Source organism: Notolepis coatsorum (genome assembly GCF_963971535.1).
Source record: "Notolepis coatsorum genome assembly, chromosome: 7".
In the NCBI taxonomy this organism is placed as follows: Eukaryota; Metazoa; Chordata; class Actinopteri; order Aulopiformes; family Paralepididae; genus Notolepis; species Notolepis coatsorum.
Genome location: NC_140171.1, coordinates 122529320 through 122542332, shown reverse-complemented (window position 1 = coordinate 122542332; position 13013 = coordinate 122529320).

Here is a 13013-nt window from a genome sequence, read left to right as displayed (position 1 = left end):
GGACGTGCAAGATCAGATGATCTGATTGGTCCCCATTTCAGTACCATCAAATCCCATTCGCGTGTAGGCCGATGTTCCTTACAAAATTAAAGCGTACACGAAATAAAAGTCTGGACCTTTAGGGCTAGATCCACAAAGAATGGATTGCAATGAATTGAAAGTAAGAGTGCAACTTGCTCCGTGCAATACATTCTTTGTGGATCTAGCCCTTAGTCTTTTTCTTTTTTTATTAAATCAAAACCCATTCTGTTGTTGAAAAATGCAGGCTTCAGTCTATGTTGTTTAGTCTCTCTGTTCAGTCCTGTTTCAAGCTACACACTGCCTGTTGTGAGAGAATTGTGGACTATATATAGAGACACAAATGTTCTAGAATGTTCTGTTATGACATCATACTATGACATCACCAGTGTTCCAGAAGGTTTCGGTTATGACATCATACGATGACATCACAAATGTTCCAGAACATTCGGTCATGACATCATACTGTGACATCACAAATGTTCTAGAACGTTCGGTCATGACATCATACTGTGACATCACAAATGTTCTAGAATGTTCTATTATGACAAATAAGACGGTTCAAGGACGTTATCTAAATCCAATCAATATTCCTAATGCCGTTTCAATGTACGGTTATAAAAATAAACATATAAACATTCATATAATACAATAACCTAAATATATAGCTATAATATATAATATAATACCTAATATATAGAACACAGATTTGTTTAGGTTGAGCTCCAGCTCGGATCTCAAGGTCCTGTCCATGCGCACCTCCTCTTGCCTGAATCTAGTGACGACTCCCAGGAGAGTACTCATTAGATCCGGCCCCTGTAGCAGCTGGTTGTTCAAGGTGGTGCCTTGGAATGATGCCCCACAGTCGAACACCACGCGGATCTTCTTCTTCTTGGCATGGTACACGCCATGGTGTGGCAAGCAAGTACCAAACTTTCCCATAGTTGCGGCTGAGCTCCTCACTGGGAACCTTGACTGCGTAGCCCTTTGCGATCCAGTCGTCGACGAACACTGAGTAATCAGCGTGGAACTGGGGATTCTTCGTGAACCTCTTCTTTAAGTTGAGAGTTCGCTGTTCAGCTACTCTTCTGCTGTTCGGCATCTTGAAGACTGCGTTCCTCACTGGTAGGCCGATGCTGTAGTGTCATAACGCAACATTTTTGTTGTTATCCTTCTTTCAGCGCTCCAGTAGTTCGTGTTGATTCCTTTTTCCTCTTGGAACAGAGTTTTCTTACTAATATGAGGGCAGACGTTCCACTCTACTGGTCAAAGTTGCTTACTCGTGAGTAGTACGTTCATTGATAAAGAAAAATAATGTCCACAGCCGCTCTAGTGTAAAACAAAGATATCCAAATGGTTTATTTCTCTTCCACAGCGAAGTCTTTCTTTACAGAAGTGATCCTAAAGCTATTTTCCTAATGCCGTTTCAATGTAAGGTTATAAAAATAAACATATAAACATTCATATAATACAATAACCTAAATATATAGCTTTGGCTCCTACAGTGGGTGACAATATTGTCACAAGGAAAGATGAAATTACATACCTGGGTTTCATCCTAGAGGAAAATCTTTCCTGTGACAAAATGGCATCCAATGTAATCAAAAAAGTCAACCAACGAACTAGATTCTTGTACCGGATCTCCTCTGGTAAACAAGAATACCCTGAAAACTGGCAGGAGCACTCATACAAGGGTACTACGACTATGCTTGCACCTCATGGTACCAAAGCACCTCAAAGGCGCTAATAACAAGATTACAAACATCACAAAACAAACTGGTCAGACTACTACTTGACCGTACTCCTAGAACCCACCTCACCCCTGCCCACTTTGACTACCTAGGATGGCTTATAGAGGGGTCAATATATGGTTGAACCTCAAAAAAATAGCAACAAAAGGTTTTTCAATGGATTCCGGTACCATTGGTCATGCTAAATAACATACTAAAAGTCTACTAAAATCTAACCTTGCGAAAGGGGTCATTTTCAAGATGGCAGCCTCCAATACACTATTCACTACAGGTGAATAGGGTAAAAGAATTAACTAACAGATATCACCATGAAACTTTCCAAGTTGATTGCTAACATCAATACAATTATTATTTGTATTACAAGTTTTCTGAAATTGTATGTTTAAATATGCAAATGAGGCAATATCTGATTAAATATATGCTGAATTGAATACATTTCCAGAGAGCGAATGTGAAAGCAAAAGTCAGCAATTTATAAATTTTTGTACAGTCTATGATTGCTACTGTACACACTGTTATTTAGGCTACAGACACTAGCAAATGCGAATCCACAATACTTTACCAACTTCAGTGTGACTGGTTAATACTCCCTGCAAGTGGAATCAACCACATAACTCTGTAACAGTGACTCCCCCCTGCGGAATTCCACTTGCTCACAACACTATCCAGACAGAAAATACAATTTCGGACCAGTCAGAAAACACATCAGGTACCAAACAATCAAGTACAATCCAGAACAACATATCGTCAGACAAAAAAGAAAGAATAAAAAATCATCAAGGTTTTAAGGGTTTCTTGACCAGTTTTGAGGTGGATCTGCTCAACCCGCTAGCCGGAGTACATCAAAGTATGGAACATGTCAGTCACTTCCTGTTGCCAGTAGGTGGCACTATGACTTTAACTGAATATTAACATGTAGATGTGTTCAGGCTGGGACGCTCATCAATCTTTCTTCATCCTCTGATGACTCTTCTAGAAGAAACTTATATGGATTGTCACATTCTTCAAGTTGGCATGGTCCACAGACAGTAGTACATGGTAATCCATATATTCTACAAGAGCAGCGGAGTGTCTTGCAGCCAGTGGAGCAGTTACAATGAATGACCTTCAAGAGACTGTCTGGAGCAGCATTCATACTTGTCATAAGTGGGACAAACCGATTGTCCTGCAGGTTCCACCCCCAGTTCATGGCATCCATTCCCTTTTATTTTACTATCCACAGTCCAGATCATGCTCTGGTAGTATGCTCTACAACAGTGAAGTTTGGTCGCAGATTCAGTTGGGGGCAGACGTTCGGGTGTTACAAGTGACAAAGCAGAGGCAACTTTCTTGCTGAAGGTGTTACATCTCATTGTCGCAAGGGAGTCTGTGCACTTGCCACCCAAAAGGACAGCCATTACTTGGCACCCAAGGTCATCGATCACCTCTGTGGTCTGGTTTGGGATGGTGAATGAATTGGCACAAGACAAAAGAATAGGGTCTCCTTTTACAAGCTTCTGAAAAGCAGTCTTTTTTCCAACACCAAAAATCCTAGAAGTTGTGTCACAACCTGTCACAGCATGGATGAATTTATGTCATACACTTTAACACTGTCATCCGCTTTGAACTTGTCCGATCTGAAATAAAGACCCTTACTACCTTCCTTTGCATATGTAGCAGGGTGGATTATCCCTGCTTCGTGGGAACGGCTGCTGACAGTCACAAGGTAGCTGGACACAGTAGAGCTCCGTCTGACTGCACCCTCGTCTTTGGGCCTGGGGCGTCGACTGGAGGCTGGTAGTGTGAGTGGATGGGGCCCGGGATTTACCAACCTGGTCTGGTACTCTGGTCTTCCTTCCCTGCAGCAGGGCGGTCAGCAGTACTCCCCAACACACTCCCCACTTCCCCAATTGCTCCTGAGACCCTCCCACACCTGGTGACTGAATTGTAAATAAATACCCTGGGTCCCCCCCGCAAGCAGTACCCTCCCTTACGGACCCTAGAAACCTTACAATGAAAAGGGAAAGGTGGAATAGGAAGGAGTTAATTATGGCAACGTTACCCACACCAAAAGAGTTGTTAAAGGGAAGATGAAGCAGTGCGATAAATACATATTCATAGCATCACATTAGTATTTAGATAAGCCACAGAAGAAGTCACGTTATAAAAATAAGCAGTTTCTAAGAAAAAACGATTTGTTGTGTACATTTCTGAAGCATTTAGCATTATGGGCGCGGCCATTTTGTTGCTGACGTCATACCGTGGCTTGGGTGTATACACTCTGGTTAGCTGCCTATATTGAATGGGTCAGTCAGCAAATAAAATGTTGCCTACAAAACAACGGGACCGCGGTGGTTCTGTTTGTATTGCTCCTGGCTGTTCAAACTAATTTTACCATGTGAGAGAGAGGAAAGTTGGTTAATTTCCACAAACTACCAGTGAAAAAAACAGTGTTGTTGACATGTTGGCTCGGGCTGCCTGCACCCAGACGGCGCGACCAGCCTGTTGGACAGGGAAGGAGGATCTGCAGCGAACACTTCATTGCCTCGGATTATGTTGTTGGGGTGGGATGTTTGTCCAGAAGACCACTAATCAGCTGAAGCCGGACGCGGTTCCCTCGGTCTTCGACAGACAGACCGGCGTTAGCTCTCGGGAGCGATCGCTAGCTAGTTGGCACCAGCCGGGGCCAGGCGTTAGCTCTCGCTAGCTAGCGTTAGCAACCGGAGCGTCGCGGAGCATTCAGCCTGCTGGCTACCTAGACCCACTTCAACCAGCGTCGCGGAGCATTCAGCCTGCTGGCTACCTAGACCCACTTCAACCAGCGTCGCGGAGCATTCAGCCTGCTGGCTACCTAGACCCACTTCAACCAGCGTCGCGGAGCATTCAGCCTGCTGGCTACACAAGCTGTGTAGCCAGCAGGCTGAATGCTCCGCGACGCTCCGGTTGCTAACGCTAGCTAGCGAGAGCTAACGCCGGGCCCGAGAGCTAACGCCGGTCTGTCTGTCGAAGACCGAGGGAACCGCGTCCGGCTTCAGCTGATTAGTGGTCTTCTGGACAAACATCCCACCCCAACAACATAATCCGAGGCAATGAAGTGTTCGCTGCAGATCCTCCTTCCCTGTCCAACAGGCTGGTCGCGCCGTCTGGGTGCAGGCAGCCCGAGCCAACATGTCAACAACACTGTTTTTTTCACTGGTAGTTTGTGGAAATTAACCAACTTTCCTCTCTCTCACATGGTAAAATTAGTTTGAACAGCCAGGAGCAATACAAACAGAACCACCGCGGTCCCGTTGTTTTGTAGGCAACATTTTATCTGCTGACTGACCCATTCAATATAGGCAGCTAACCAGAGTGTATACACCCAAGCCACGGTATGACGTCAGCCATGACGTCAGCAACAAAATGGCGGCGCCCATGTTGAAAACAGGGATATTATATTATATTTTTCAGACAAATAAGATAGATTTCACATTTGATTATAGAACCCTGTCTTACACAAGGTACACAACAAACAAACTAGGATCACATTGCTCACTGCTTCATCTCCACTTTAAACGGCTCATGTATCGACACACACACAGAGCTCCCATCCAATACTTTAATGTTATTTATACTGTCAGTACAATGACTTACTGCTAGGGACCAATTGGACTGAAGTCCCACTATAGTTTCGTTGGTAACTCCATACCTCATAAACACATATATTATACACCCACCTCTGGGTTAATATCAGGGATAATATGCTTCAATGTATTTGACTCATCGCCCACGTCTGGGTCTTCACCCTGGACAATACCTTCAAAAAGGCTTTAATTATATGGAAGGAATAGTACCTCCAAAAGGCGTTATCTATACTACACCAGGTCTGTAACTTCCCCACAGGGAAAGGGTTAATTGGATGGGAAAATATTATTAAGCACACGTGTTATCACACTCAAAGAAAAGGAAAGAAAGCAACAAGTGGGCCCACAAAATACCAAACAGAAGTCCTATCTTAATGCCGGCATATATTGTTTGGGGTTCCCCTATTGAACGGTAGTAGTAACGTTAACTTCGCCCGCAGGCTGCACCACACTGTATACTGTATAATAGCTCTGGAGCATCAATGCCCATTTGTACTCATCCGAAATGGCCGCCTGGCCACGCCACTGTCGTCCGGAAGGCAAGATGGCGTCGAACGCTCTCGGTGGGGATACTAGCAGGCGGGGCTGGAGCAGAGAGGCAGTGCTGGCGGAGAGCGTGTGCTGGCCGATGACGACCTCTGCTGGTCGGGAAGAACTCCCGTGTACTGCAGGCAGCCAGGTGCAGGTCTGGTCGTAGGCTGGCGTAGCAGACTGGTTGCAGGCAGCCGGAGCAGACTGGTTGTAGGGCTGGTGCTGGGACGACACGCGGAACTAGCTTGCCTCACTCACACTGCAGCTAAACTCTGGGTCCCAAACAGCCCTTCTGCTAGACGAGATATATCATAACGCAGGGTGCTCCTAAGCACCGTTCCTCTTCGCGCCACGCTGGCGGGGACGCCTCGCTAGAGGGAATAACTTTAACTTAAGCCCAACTCGGCTATACCGTTCGTATTCTAGGATAACTCGTGGTATATCACTAGGGATATTCAGGGAGAAACATGCAAGGCTCCACTACGAGTACATTCATAGGATAACCCGTAATATACTCCTGTTCAATACGGGGCTCTCCAGACATGACCGCTCCGGTCCAAGTTCAATGTCGAAGAGGCTGGTTCCTCGCACTTCCGTCTCAGTTGGCTTGCTTCCTTCTCCGTCGCTCTCGTATGCTCTCTGCTTGCCACCGGCGCCCCCTGCTGGTACTGCCTACTAGCTCCACAGGGAAAAGGATTGTAGAATAGAATCTAGTAATGCCGTTTATAATCCATATTTTGGTCGGTGAAAGAAGGAGGGACTCGCATCATTGTTCGTGAGAATATCAATGATGTCTTTGTGCACAAAGGGGAAGTAGAAGATTACGTTAGCACTTCTGAATAATAGAAGAATATTCAGGATGCTACACATAGTAAAGGAGTAAGACAAGGAGATCAGTATTCTCCAATCAGCGTAGTGGTGTGTAGAAGAGATGCCTCCACTGCAGCCTTTACTATGTCTACATCAGCATCCCCAGATGCATTGACCACAGTGCAATCCTTTTGTTTCAGTTCATCAGTTATCATCCGGATAAGTCTCTGTTTATTGATATCTCTTGACAGGAACTCCTCCTTACTGGAGAACTCAGTTTCAGCAGTGAAGCTGACAATGGGATTCTGTCCTCGTCTTTGATGGTCGGCCCTTCCTCATAGCCATCAAAGACAACAGTCGTCGCTGAACCATAATGCCGGATGGTGAAGTCAGCATATGACTGTGCTATTTCACCATAGGTTTTGAAGTATCCTTCACTCCATTTATATCTAAGTTCTGTGATCGTATAGTCTACTCTTCTTTCTGCATTGTTTTGTATTTCTGGTGTTCGGTTCTATTAAGGAAAAAACGCTGACGAGGTGGTCTAATCAAACAAACTGCGGTGTTTATTTCCATTTCTCAATAAACCACAGCTATGAATCAAACAAGTACAAGATCTTTACTGTAATCTAATCGTCTCTTTGGTGTGGCAGTTTTGTCCATGATCTGATCAGCTGGGGCCGATCAACGCTTCTTCTCTGGTGCGGTTCTCTGTCTCGGGTTGACAACACACAGCTTCTCTTTGTGGCTGGTGTGGTTGCTAAGGCAACCCTGGGTCTCCATGAGTATCCGCGCTCAGGCAGGGAGCGCTTGATTTCGTCTCTCTCCGTGGCAGGATTTCCTGCTGCGAGGCAATCGTCTATCATCGTCTGGGTCCATAGTAGGGCTGGGCGATATGACGATATTATATAAATATCGGGTACAGTTCATTAACGATACACTTTTTCAACGTATCGTGGATATCGTGATGTTTTGCCCAAGAGGATTGTGTTGCGTCAATCTGTCCACACGTTACTCGTTCATATCTCAGCCTGTGCTGAGATATGCCCATTCCGCGGTCTGTTAATAAAGTTTTCAATCAGACAGATGTATGGAAAGGCTTTTATTATAACATTCGTTGTAGTAAAATCATTATGCCTCATTTAGTCATCCTGTGAAGCACTGGTCTCCTACTCGACGGCCGCGGGGAGCTAACGTTAGTAGCTTTGTTGATGTTCAGCACACGGGACATTCAGGAAGTCAAAAACTAATAACGCTTGCCGATTGGTGCTAAGAACAGCAGGGCGGGTGCAAGCGGTGTGACGTTATTGGCAGACTCGACTGTCAATCAAAATGATTATGTTTCCGTCAGAATGAATGAATGAAAACTGTATTAAAAGGTTGCAGAATGGGTACAATACAGTACAGGAGGATGAAGACCAGAAAAAGACTTTCGGCTTTTTTACATAAGGGTCCTCCATTTTCAATTCATCAAAACATTTAGAGACATACATATATACAGTAGTTTCATAAAAATGCTAAAATGCTATTTATTGATTGATTGATTTAAAACTTTAACATATTGCAGAATGGGTACAGTACAGCTCAATACATACAATTGTTAAGGGGATGCAGACCAGAGAAAGACTTTAGTCTTGTTTACATCAGGGTCCCCCATTTTCAATTCATCATATTTCATATCTAAATCATATAATATCTCATATGCAATATATAATCTAATAATCTAAATCTAATATAAAAATGCTAAATGCATGGGTATTTTATTTTGTCTTTAATGTTAGCTTGCAAACTCAAATACTGTCTTGGTAAGCCTCATAATGAATTGTTTGGGGTAAAAAAGAAAAACATCGTGATGTGTATCGTGTATCGCCGAAAGGTCAGAAAATATCGTGATATCATATTTAGGCCATATCGCCCAGCCCTAGTCCATAGCTCTGTGCGTCTCCGGCTCGGCTCTCGAGTCTCTGGTTTTCTCCATCTACCTCCAGCGCTCTCCTCCTCTCCAGGTCTGTCTCGCTCCAGGTCTGTGTCTCAGTCCATCTCCCGGTCCTCTGTGTCTCCTCGCCTGCCCTTTTAATGAGATAGAAAAAAGCTTTCCCCTGCCTGTCTGGTGACGTCACTCCCGCAATCGGGCTTCCCCATTGGCCAAATTCCTTCTAGTAGGAACTTGTCTGTGAGTGACACGTCCTCCTGTTCTGCTGACACAATGTTTGCACAGTCTAAATTGGGGCTCTCCGTGCACAGATAATAGCATATACGTCCTTCAACAGAAAATAGAATACTTGGTCCTTGATTAACCATTGACCAATACTGTATAGTTTTATCTTGTAGCATTTAAGAGATTCTATTCTTTATTGTCTAAATAGTGACTAACAGTCTTTTCTTCAGTTCTGTCCACATTTTACTTTATTTGATTGAATTCTTTAATGTTACATCCTACTGTTTTGATAGCGAATGAGTCAAGTGAAGGGAATACTGCTTTAATATACCAACTAATTAAGTAGTTTGTTAAGTTTACTTTGTTTAGATAATATGGTTTAATCTAACTTAGCTTTATTTGATCATTAAGTATTTTGTTCAGTATTAACATTAATTTACAAACGATGTCTTTGTATTTGGTTCACTTATTGTCATATTGATTGCACTGTTTTTCTAAGGACATCTAACTAATCTCTCTGACAAAGCCATTAGTTTTATCTATTTCCTCAAGGTCTAAAAACCGTCTAGTCTAACTATTCTATAGTTAATGTATAACTGGTGGCATTCTACTTAAATTCCAATATCCTTGAGCCTATTATGTATTTCCTAAAGTCAGTCAAATCGGATGTGTAAGGGGAGATTTCCAAATAGTCTGGTGTCATCTCTCTGACCTCTGGGCCCATAGCTCTGTGCAGCTGCCGTGTCGTAACCTGAAATTGCTTAGCTAGTGTAAATAAGACCTTTTGACCTAAACTGTATTTTCAGTTGGTTTCCTGTTCTTGAAAGATATTATCTCCTTCCTCTTTAGTCTCTTACCAAATAGGGCCCGGTGGGGGAAATGGGTCCTTTAGAGTAAGCTTTTGTTCTTCTTTAGCTAAAGTACCTATCACTTCTTCCTGCCCATCTCAATATAGTCCCGAGGGGTCAGTTTATGACCTTAATGGTCTGGCACCTGGTCGGGGGAGTCACTGTGTCTCAACCTCTGTAAGCCTGGGGCCACAGAGATAACTAACATGGGGTTTTCAAATGGCCCTTCTGTCAAATCAGCATTTCTGTCTAATCATTTTGTACAGTTCCGTTGATATTTTCATGTTTCATTTAGATAAATACACTACAGTTTTTTTGCACTTCCATGGTATTCAGTGAAGGAGTGAACCCCCATCAAGGACGTGGCATTCTGTTTGTGGTACAGAATCTAGTATTGCATCACCACTTGCATCACAGATCGCACACGCTAGTTGAGGCTTATCAGCCTTCCGGAAGATGTTTCTGGCTTCAAGTCAAGAGTTTTATTTGTCACGGCATACAAGCATACAGTGAAATGCGGGTGGTAATGCCCGCAGTGATTGTACAATAATACAAGTAATAGGAATAAGACATTTGTGCAATAATACAAGTAATAAGAATAAGACATAACAGGTATAATGTACATAAAGTTTACAAAAAGCATGGTAAAAGACATGCTAAGGTCCTGCGATAGTGCAATACAATGTTAGCTACGGATGAGGCACTGGGTCTTATGTACACTACTATACAATACTATACTATACAATCTACAGTTATACTATATATCCTTATGCTATCTTGCTATATCCATCTATTTACCACTCCCGTTCTTTAAATTTTTTAAGTGACCTTTTCATTGTGTAAAGTGACCGTTGAGTGTGAGCGTGTGCAGCATGTGTGTGTGTTCATGCTAAAGTGACTGTTAGTGTGTGAGCGTATACAGTATGTGTGTTGTATGTGTGCTTGTGTGTGGAGAGTTCAGTGTTCAAGACTCTGATGGCCTGGGGGAAGAAGCTGAGCCAAAGTCTCTCTGTCCTAGTTGCTGGTGTGCGCAGGCGTTTGCCTGACCGCAGCAGCTTGAACAGGCTGTTGTTGGGGTGGTGAGGGTCTTTCATTATTCTGCAGGCTCTGGATTTGCACCTCTTGTTATATAAGACCTGCATGGGTGGTAGTGCAATAGCCGTAGTACGCTCAGCTGAGCGCACCACTCTCTGTAGGGCCTTCCTGTCCTGTGCCGTGCTGTTTCCATACCAGGCAGTGATGTTTCCAGTCAGAATGCTCTCTACAGCTCCGGAGTAGAAGGACTGGAGTATCTTCCCCGATACTCTGAACTTCCTTAACTGTCTCAGGTGGTAGAGGCGCTGCTTCGCCTGCTTTACGACTGAGTCTATGTGTGTTGTCCATGTCAGGTCTTCTGAGATGTGGACCCCCAGTCACTTAAAGCTGCTCACCCTGTCCACGGTAGCCCCGTTTATCCACAGTGGTGTGTGTGTCCCCTGCTGTGTTCTCCTAAAATCCACGATTAGCTCCTTGGTTTTACCAATGTTCAGGAGTAGGCTGTTGTCCTGACACCAGCATGCCTGTGCATCAACCTCCTCCCGGTAGGCCTTCTCGTCGTTGTCAGAGATCAGCCCCACCACCACTGTGTCGTCCGCAAACTTCACTATGGAGTTGGAGCTGAACCTGGCCACACAGTCATGTGTGTAGAGTGAATACAGCAGGGGGCTCAGAACACAGCCCTGGGGGGACCCGATACTCAGGGTGATGGTGTTGGAGGTCTGACCCCCCACCCTGACCGCCTGAGGCCTTTCACTCAGAAAGTCCAGTATCCAGGCGCTCAAAGAGGGCAGGAGGGAAAGGACTGAGCTCGTAGTGCATAACCTCCTCCAATGATAGCTCTCTGTTTGGGAGACTAAGGTTTGTTTACCTTCCCAGCCCTTCCCAGAGACAGTCGCATTTCTCTCCTCTCCCCAGGCTCCTCAAGGCCGTTCCTACCGCCGCCTCTACTGCTCCATGGAGCCTGACGCTGCTATGCTCTGCTTCGTGCCGGTTGCCGGACTATACTCAAATCAACTCTAAATGGATCTAATCAGTGGATTGCATATTTTCTTCAAGAAGCAGAATAAGGCTAACCCTCTCTGCCTATTGGGACATCATAATCGGGCTACCAACTTGAAGACCTGGTCATTTTTGGATTATCGAAGCTTTTGGACTGCAATAAGAAGATTTTGGATCTGTTTACCGCGCACAGGACCTACCAAAATGAACTGATTAAGACACTTGGACACTTGGACTAATAATGCATTCAGTCATTTGGACGGAGTTGTTAAAACTCACTCCACTCAAATCAATAGAGTTATATTTCACTCTATTCAAATCAAATTTAAAGTAACGTGGCTGGGATAAATGTGCCAGTCAGTCAGCCAAAACAAATTCCTGGACCAAGGTCGAAACAGGGAGCTGCTGGAGTCGAAGGCCCTCTGGGAGATAAGAGTGGCAAGCGGCTTCCCCCACCCCCACTCCCTACCCAATCCCCCCTCCTGCGTGTACGCCCGGCGCCACTCCCACGTGATGGTGACGGCAGCCGACTAGTATGCGCGCTGGAGGGGGGAGCCTAAATGCCTGTCTCATCACCAAAGCCCGATCCCCCCCGTCCCTGCCCCCTCCCGCTGGACAATCTTTCCACCCTCCCTCCCGCCACCTGGCGCAACGACACCCCGGTGTTGTCGCAGCCGACTATCGCATATGGTGTCTCAGGCATTCTGTAGTCGACATGTGTCAACAAATGTACATGTCTGTTTGAATTTATGTTGTGCCGTTGTTACTGTAAAATATAATGATTGTGATATGTTGTTGTTAATGAGACGATGAGCTGTATGTGTGTGTCACTGGAATTTCCCCAAGGGGATCAATAAGTAGATACGATAGTTATGTAAGCTACTTACGGTCATCACTCACGGCAGTGAAAAGGGAAATTCTGATAAGTCCAGTAGTGTTTTACAGGTCAGGTCCTCCGCACTGTCTGCATTAGGAGCTGAGTGTGTCATAGCAAGCAGTAGTGTTTTGTCTGCCATAGCATATCTCTGTGCTCTCCCAAAATCGCTGGCTAACGAAAGCTTAATTTATACATTCTAAAGTTGGCAGTTGTTGTTAGAATGTTGGACTTTTAAAATTCAGCTGCACTCCAAAAAATTACCCCTTTCGCAAGGTTAGATTTGAGTAGACTTTTAGTAAGTTATTTAGCATGACCAATGGTACCAGAATCCATTGAAAAACCTTTTGTTGCTATTTCTTTGAGGTTCAGTGTTTTTTCCCA